The 9,257-nt window shown below is 34.2% G+C and overlaps 1 non-coding gene across 1 annotated transcript; it reads right to left on the bottom strand.

The window, feature by feature from the left end:
• Positions 1–8,931: 8,931 nt before the first annotated feature.
• On the bottom strand, positions 8,932–9,037 carry LOC128042709 (small nucleolar RNA R71). Its single transcript, XR_008198222.1, has one exon. It is a non-coding gene; the product is annotated as a small nucleolar RNA R71 (small nucleolar RNA).
• Between the last annotated feature and the right edge of the window lie 220 nt (positions 9,038–9,257).

Genomic DNA, 9,257 nt, shown 5'->3' on the forward strand with positions numbered 1-9,257 from the left:
ATTATTCTTTATTTTTATTGATATTTGTTATTATATTTTGAAAATATTATATTTTTATGAAATTAAATTTTTGTACTAAGCTTTAATTTTATTAAATTTTGTCATTAATTTTTATTAAATTTTATCACTTGATATTAATTTTGATGATTTGAAAGCATTATTTGTCTATATTTTATTTTATCACTTAACAATAATTTAACTTATAAATATTAAAGATTAGAAAATTAAATTAAATTATCTATTTAATGAAATAAAAACTTGAAAAATAAAAATGCATAATAATTAAATAATAAACAAATCTAAATAGCTGCAAACTATTAGTTCGCCCAAAGCATCTAGGTTGGGCAGATACTTAACAGAAAAGTTCGTCAAATCATAGAACTCACTACTACAACTAAAAGTTCGCCAAATGGCGCAATACACATAATTCTATACTTAGTCAAGACAAACATTTTATTTACTCTATCTATCCTTGTTTTACCAACTATACGCCAAATAGTAACCAGATACAGAGACTTCGTCAGGTGGGCTGTTAAAATTCTCCCCCACTTAAAAAATTTCGTCCTCGAAATTATACCTGTGAATAGCTAAGGATATTGTTCTTTCATTAAACTTTTTCTTTCCCAAGTAGCCTTTTCTGTATTATGATTTCTCCATAATACTTTCACATTTCTTACCAAGATACGAATGGGTTCTTCCTCAAAAGGTAGATTCAGTCCTACCTCTAACTCTTCAATTTACACAACATGATCTAGATTTGATCTAGATCTTCTCAGCATAGACACATGAAACACATTGTGAATCTTTGACAACTCTAGAGGTAAAGCCGTTTATAAGCCATTGGTCCAACCTGCTCTAAGACTTTATATGGCCCTACAAATCGTGGACTCAACTTTCTTTTCTAACCAAATCTTATAATTTCTTCCAATGAGAGACTTTAAGAACATTTTATCACCAACTTCAAAAGAAATCTCTTTTATCTTCAAATCAACATAGGCTTTTTGACAATCTTGTGTAGCTTTTAGATGACTACGAATGATAGAGGTTATTTCTTCTCTTTCACGCACTAACTCAAGACCTACTAATTTTCTTTCACTAAACTCTATCCAACAAGTAGGCTTTCTACACTTTCTATCGCACAGAGCTTCAAATGGATACATTTTCAGACTAGCATGATAACTATTGTTATACATAAATTCAACCAAAGAAAGATATTTTTCTCAATTCAGTCCAAAGTCAATTACACAACTTCTTAACATATCCTCCAAAACTTGAACGACTCTTTCATACTGACCATTGTCTAAGGGTGGAATGCAATACTGAATTGCAACTTAGTTCCCAACGATCCCTCTAATTGATTCCAAAATCTTGAAGTAAACATTGTGTCTCTGTTTGAAACTATGGAAGATGGGATTCCATGCAAGCACACTATCTTAGAAACATAGAGCTCAACTAACCTTTCCAAAGAATAAGTAGTGTGCATTGGCAGAAAATGAGCTGACTTAGTAAGCCAATCTACTATCACCCAAACTAAATTCTTCTTTAAAGGACTAAGAGGTAGCCTTGACACAAAATTCATGGTAATTCTATCTCATTTCCATTATGGTATCTCCAATGGATACAACTTACTCGAGGGAACTTGATGTTTTGTGTAACACCCAAACCCGGCCTAGAAGTTTTGGCCCGAATTTAGCGAGCTACATTAGCCACCAAAGTGACTCTCCGTTAACTTTCAACCTATCCTCCAACACACCACTTAAGTCTCAACAAAAGTTACGCTAACTTAAAACACAACAGTAGAAATATAAAACAAACATCAGAGCTTCACAAACAAACATAAACAAGTTCGCATGCCTCATAACAACATACTTAAGTGTTCGCAGCACAACTAGACTTCTTAAACGACAACATAGTTCGCATAACACGAAAATATATGATTTCACAGTTTAGTTTAAGGCATAGGCTTACATACTTATCAGACTTCGCATGAAATAAAATAATCATAACAGGGTATGCATGAAATTAAGGTCCACACCACTTACACGGGATCTCTTACATTTATGGGATCGCAGAGCTAGGGGTATGCATGTAAATATGGCAAGCAGCATGCGGTAAACCTTAATCATAAATCTAACTTTCATGTAAATATAACACAGTACCCTCATGCATGAATAAAATCAACTTTATTTATGAAATAACAAGAACTTTATACATGGTTCGTAAATCAATGTACTGAAATTTAAAACATAACTAAATAGTCTTAACCTCAAATAATATTGCCATATTCATAAAGTTAGAAATATAACATTTAATTCTAAACCCATAACAATAATCCCATCGCCTTTAACCCAGGTTCGCCAATATATGCTCAGGAGTGCATCTCGCCACATCATCGACCTCGCCAATGCTAATATGCAATCTACTTACCTGAGAAGAAGTAAGAGAGGAGTGGGTGAGTTCATGGTGAACTTAGTGAATAATTAGAAACCATTAGGTTATGTTTAAAAATAGTGTTTGAAAACAATAGAAAACTTTAGTTTGAAAATGTTTTGCGAGCTAGGTTCGTGGGTGAGCTTGTGAGAAACAATTCGCACATTCTGTTACAAAACACAATTTTGAAAATAGTTTTGAAAACTCATTAACCTTTTCTTAAAACATACTTGGCAGGGTCGCCTTAAAATTGCAAGTAACAAAGTAAGTTCATATGAATTTAATGAGTTCCAAAAAAAGATCATACATAACATTACTAATAATACATATGAACACTTCTGAAGGATTTACACACATTCACATAGTCACCCAATGGCGTAAACAAAACACAAACAGACTCAATATGCCAACTTACTTATCACTTAGGCGTATACTGTACGCCAGCTCAACACTACTTAAACAAATTCATTCTCATGCCAGGTACGTACTCAGAATTTAGAATCAAAAGCATATCATTCAGTCTTATTTATATACATTCTCCCCCTTAACTCCTCATATCATTTTCATTCAGAACAACATGTTTTATCGTGATCTGTCAATCTGATTTGCAATATAACTGCCCTACCAGAGGCGACACAAACATAACTCCTCATCTCCATCACATCATATCAGTTCATATCATATCATACATATCATAAGCAGATAGTAGTGGCTTAAGCATGAAGAATGACAATTACTTTATATCAAAGATAGGCTGCACTCAAACTAAAGACTTTGGATAACCATTACCCACAAAACATCTTTCATCGATTACAAAAGAGGATTAATTACCTTATATGAATTATAAAGTAAAGAAAATTACAACACATAGAAGTAAGAATGAACTCACTAGAAATTCTAGCACAAGTTTATAATGTAGGTCATTTACCTTTATCACTTGGACCTGCATTAACTTCTTAAGCTAAAATAAAGATACTTAAACATATCAGAACATCAATCGATCAAATCTGATCATGCATGCAAGAATCAACAACACTTAATCTAGAATCAAGAAGTCTCCTTCCTCACACACTATTCTAACATCTATGCATGTAGAACGAGAAACACGTAAATAACTTAGAGGGTAACCTAGGGTTCATTAGTAATTACTAATGAGCTAGTACTAACGTAGAAGTGAGCTGAATACTGTAAACCTAACCTCAAAGAGGTTTTTTGAACTTAGGTTTTTAAAGAGTTTTCAGAGGAAATCAAGGAAGAATAAAACGTAAAAGTGTTCAGAAAGACCACCGTTATCCTTATATACGTAAGCTTAGAGACAAGGATTATTGGAAAAATCAGATAATTCCACTAACTCTCTTGATTCCTATAATTAATTGCACTTAACATAATATAATTATTATCATCTATAGTAGTCTAGTTTCGTCCTAACTAAATCTCAACTTAACTAACCAAATTTCCATACTTAAATAATAAACAAATCTAAACAGTTGCGAACTTAACGAATTCATCCACAGCATCTGGGTTAGGCAGATATGTAACAGAAGAGCCTGCCAAACCACAGAACTCGTCAAAACTAAGATTTTGCCATATGGCGCAATACACATAATTCTGTACTTAGCAAAGACAAGTACTTTACTTACTCATATATATCTTTATTGTACCAACTATACGCCAAACAGTAACTAGATACAGAGACTTCCCCAGGCGGGCTATTACATTCCTCCTACGCTATCAAACATCAAAAAATGAGGGTCTCAATGGGGACGCTTACCTTGTGATTACTGAGCCCGGCCCCGTTACCCTTTGTACCACCCTACGACCCCTCCTTTTTCCACCACTGTGAATGCTTCTACCCTCAAGATGACTACTCTTAATCCTAACCATTTGGGGGTAATGAAAGAAAGAGAGAAGACTAATAGAATTACCTAGAAGATGCAGAGAAGTAGTCAAAGGAAGAAAGGAAGTAGGACTTGGACAATAGAACCAGAGAAGGCAAAGAGAAGAAACTCAGGGATTTAGAGAGAAACTTAAACGACAAGAAATTTGGAAATTGATTTCAGATGGAATGGCTCAATTTTCCCTGTGTCTCGATTTATATAGTCAAATATCCAAGGGAAGCTTGAGTTCAATTTGAAATAAATTGTTCAAATCCTTAAATCTATGTTTGACACCTGTTGGAGACGAAGAGGGCTTCTCCTAAACCCCTCGATAACAAAAAAAGTGGGAATGTCTACTAGAGTTAGTCGTTTATCAAGTAACCGTCAAGTGGCATTCGTCAATTCAGGAGTCGTCTACTAGCATCATGTTGAACGAATGTATAGTTCAAGGAATAAGCCAAGGAATCTATCAAGATAGCAATGAGGTTATCTTTATGTAACTACCCACCTTATATAAAGTAAGGACAGACCCGTTGTTTGAGCAGAATGGGTTCAGAATAAACCTATAAATAAGAGGTCAACACTAAAGCATTAACGAAAAGTAGAGGTATCTACCTCTATGTTATGAAGAGAGTTATCAAATGAAAGAGAAAAAGTTTTGATTCCAATTCTAAGTTTAGGCACGAGAGGAAATTTCAAGGATGAAATTTTCTTTAAGGGTGGGGGAGTTGTCACACTTGGATTTCTTTAAAGTCTCAAATTTAAAGGAGCGACTGAGAGTTAATTGAACAAAATAGTGAGTTGGCAGACTCTACTGGAAATAGTGGAAGTTTTGCGACTATTGGGTAATTAGTTAAGTTTTAATTTTGGTTTGGTTAGGATGGAACTGGTTTGTTCCATAGTGGGAGACACAATGATTGTCGACAGGGTACAAAAAGAGAAATTTATGTATAGCTCGAGTGGCGATTAGTATAACAGGATGATTGTGATGAATTTGAGAACACAAGTAAATGGGATAGTAAGAGAATCCACCGAACTACGAAGATAAGAAAAGCTAGTAAAAGAGTAGGAGAATGCGGGTAAGCCTGTTAATAAGGGGATCTGCCAAATTGTGACGATAAGAGGAACTAGTGTAAGATGTCTTAACACGGCAGTGATAACGGAAGGGTATACCTTCTTTGAGGCATTTAAGTATCTGTCATTATGAGTTCATTAGTGGTTGGTGAGTAAACCAACATTGAGTGCGATAAAGTGAAATGATTAAGCATATTCTAATCTTAAGGGTTTGCGAGTAAAGAGGTCGTCAGTAGTAAGGGAGTTCGTCAAGGATTTATCTTGGAAAGGAAAGTACACTGAGGAAATTCACCCAAAGAAGCAGATGTCCATAAGGACTGCATAGCGTGGAATAGTTCTCGAGGATTATCAAAGGAGAAAGTTTACTGAGGGCAACTTAGAAAGAGATAGTTCACCGACTACTAACCTTTTGTTGGAATATCCCTTTATAGTGGGTTAAATTGGAGAAAGGTCTTAAGGGATTGTACTAAATGCAAGTCCAAATTAGTAAAAAGGGTATATAAATCATCCACCAAATTTCATATTCAAGACCGTAAAGGAGGATGTTAGATTGGGTCTTCCATAAGGGTCTATGCCAGGGATTAGTCAAAAAGGGAAATTGTTGGGTAATGTGGTAATCAAATGTTTAGTTTAGTATGGGATGAGTGGATCGGAGCAGGGATTCACCTTAATGGCAATGACAATCATAGTCCGCAAGTAGAAAACATAGTCACTAAACCATGTATGTACAAGTCTGATTGTCTTAAGGAAGAAAGACTATGAGAATTAAATGGGAATCTAAGATGAAATAGGATAGGACCAAATTTCAAAAGAACTCACTAATTAGAAGAGCATGATACGATTAATTTGTTGGGTAAGTCAGCCAACGATAGGAATCAAGAAAGGCAAGGCATTGACCATGCCAGAAGATCTGAGAAGTTCCTAATCTTACATAGGGAGTTCAAAATTCTATGCCTTCATTATGTTCCTTAATTAAATAAAAAGAATCTTTGTGATACTTTGTTGCTCATGATCTCACTAAGATCTTCTGAGCTTATAAAATTTACTGCTTGTATGCAAGGTAGATGAAGAATCAGGGATCAAATGGAAAGACCAAGCCAGACACCGCCATATTCAAGTGATAGGCACGATAGTTTTTTCATGTATATAGATGGTAACCCTTAGAGGCCATGACTCGAGGGCTAATATAGTGTAGCAGTAGTAAAGACTTGAGTTGAAATTTGTAAATCATTATATGTGTTAATAATAACGAATGTCTGTAAAAGCTTAGTATTGAATGGAATTGAATCTAATAGCAAATATAGTTATGAAATTGATCATTAACCATGGAATTGAGGGTTGATTGTTAAAAATGATAGATATTTATATACATAAGTAAATTTATGAATAACGAGTTAGTATTTTGTTAGGTTGTCCAAGTCATTTGTGACACCAAGAATTTTAATATATTTTATTACATTTTCGCATTTCTTAAGTTAGGATTAAAATATTGCAAAATAAGCGTTTTTACGCATTATTTTGAGTTAGTTGGCCTAATCAGGCCAATACCAGCCTTAAGGTGGTTTTAAAGATTTACTTGAGTGTGCGTGACACCTAATTTAAGGCCCAAGAGCATAAGGAATGGAAGTCGAGTTGTAGCACACACTTTCAAAGTCACAACACAATTAAGATGACCAAAGAATTCACATTTGAAGTTGTGTATCGCGACAAGGTGTGACGTGAGGCCAAAAATAAGCAAGGGTGTTTCTGTCCGCACAATACACCATTTTATATAATTAAGGTTGGTGTTTACCATAATTAGGGCTGCTAAACTCCCCTATAAATAGTTAAGTTGAGGAAAGCTTTGGGAATTTTTTGACACATTAGTTTTAAGGTTTGTTTTAGTAGAATAAGGTTAGTTTAGGTTTTATTTTATTTTTCTAAACAGTTTTATTTCTTGTTCTTCAGCTTGGATTCGATTGGAATCCAAGTCTTTGCAATTCAATATTTTAGTATTTTCCTTTTCTTCTTTGTTTGCAAACGGAGAGATCTCAAGCACTCTCAAAGGATTTCGTTATTCTGAACACTCTAGGATATCATACAAACAACTTCTATATTTTCTCTTTTATATTATTTTGTGTTCTTTGCATGATTAATTTAATTGTACAAAAGATGGTTTTTAAGACGATGAATGGCTAGATATTTTGAGAGATTAACGAGCAGATGTAAGAGTAATTAACGAAAGAGTTAGGGTTTTTCTAATAGGATTAGTTGGTGTAAATACATGTGTTCTTAAACCCTAGGCTTGATGACCCTATGAAGTAATATAGGTAAACGGATCGAGAGACGAGGTTACCAAGTAAATCATGTATTCATCCCAGTCAGAAAAGTGAGACCAAGAGGTAAGCGTATACTAGTTGATTAGTTAGGCAGTAAAGGTTGAGAGGTAGTACAGTCTGGGTAATAATTAATTTTCTCATAAAAACCTTAAGTTTGAAGTTGATTACAACCACGAAAGCAAGTTAATCTTCTATCTGTTATTCAAGGGATTTTTGTTTGTTAACATTATTTGTGTAGTTTTGATTTTTAATATTATTTGTTTATCTTAAATCTTTACTATTGATTGTCATAATATTAATTTTAATAATTAATGTTTAGATCTGTTGTTGTAGATAATAATATTTTTATATTTAATTCGACCTCCCTTGGGTACGATCCTCGAATACTTTTTGGTGTTTCATTGTAACACTAATTTTTATTACAATTTTACCTATTCGCTTACAGATGCCACACTGATTTTATATATTTTTATTTGCATGATTTATACTCTAAATGTTCTCATGTTTGGAGGTGATATAGTTGTTGGCGCCATTTCTAGGGAGGTTTTGGCATTGAATCTAATTTTTTTCTGTAGTTAGTAGGATAAATAGGAATATTAAAAATTATAGAAATGATTCGTTATATTTTTTATTAACTTTAAATTTTACTATAAATACCAAAAATATTTTTCTCTGATTTTAGTTTATAACCAAAAGTGGAAGTACTCCAATCGAGCCATATCTTGATCCGGAGAGATTGTTGAGATGCAACCGTCAATTCATGCAAAACGATCCACCTGTGGTAAATTTACCTTGAGAAAACCCTTTATTTGACAATCCACTCAAACTGCAAGCCCAGATTTGTGGAGAGCTACTGATAGCTCAAAGAACATTGCATGAGTATGCATTGGCAACACTTGATTTTGTACAAGGCAACATTGAACAACCGATGATCAACACCAATAATTTTGAGATCAAGATGAAAATGATCAAAATGACCCAAAACACCTTACAGTTCCGAGGGAACATGATGGAGGATCCAAACAAGCACTTGAAGCGATTCCTCTAGTTATGTGACACTTTCAAATGCAACAAGGTAGTTGATGGTATGGGGTGTCTTCGATTATTTCCCTTTTCTTTATGCAACCATGTTGCTGATTGGTTAGATTCATTAGAACCAGGTTCCATCACTACATGGGACGAATTAACGAGAAATTTTTTACATAATTTTTTCCCGATTAGCATATCCATTTAACTCCTTTGAGAGATCGCCAACTTCAAGCAATTCGAAGTTGAAAATTTATATGAAGCTTGGGATCGATTCAAGTCACTGTTGAGGTAGTGTCCCCATCATGAAATGCAAGAGTGGCTCCAAATGCAAATATTCTATAACAATTTATATAACAATTTGAGATCCGCTTTGGATGGTGCATCTGGAGGTGCTTTAATGAACCATACATATGAGTGAGCATGTCAAATTATTGATGACATGGCTATGAACTCGCACATGTGGCCAAATGAGAGGTTCGCTTATAGCCCAAAACCACAAGTGACAAAAGCCACCCAAAAAGTGGACGCT

The sequence above is a fragment of the Gossypium raimondii genome, chromosome 7, assembly GCF_025698545.1.
Source record: "Gossypium raimondii isolate GPD5lz chromosome 7, ASM2569854v1, whole genome shotgun sequence".
NCBI classification, from domain to species: domain Eukaryota; kingdom Viridiplantae; phylum Streptophyta; class Magnoliopsida; order Malvales; family Malvaceae; genus Gossypium; species Gossypium raimondii.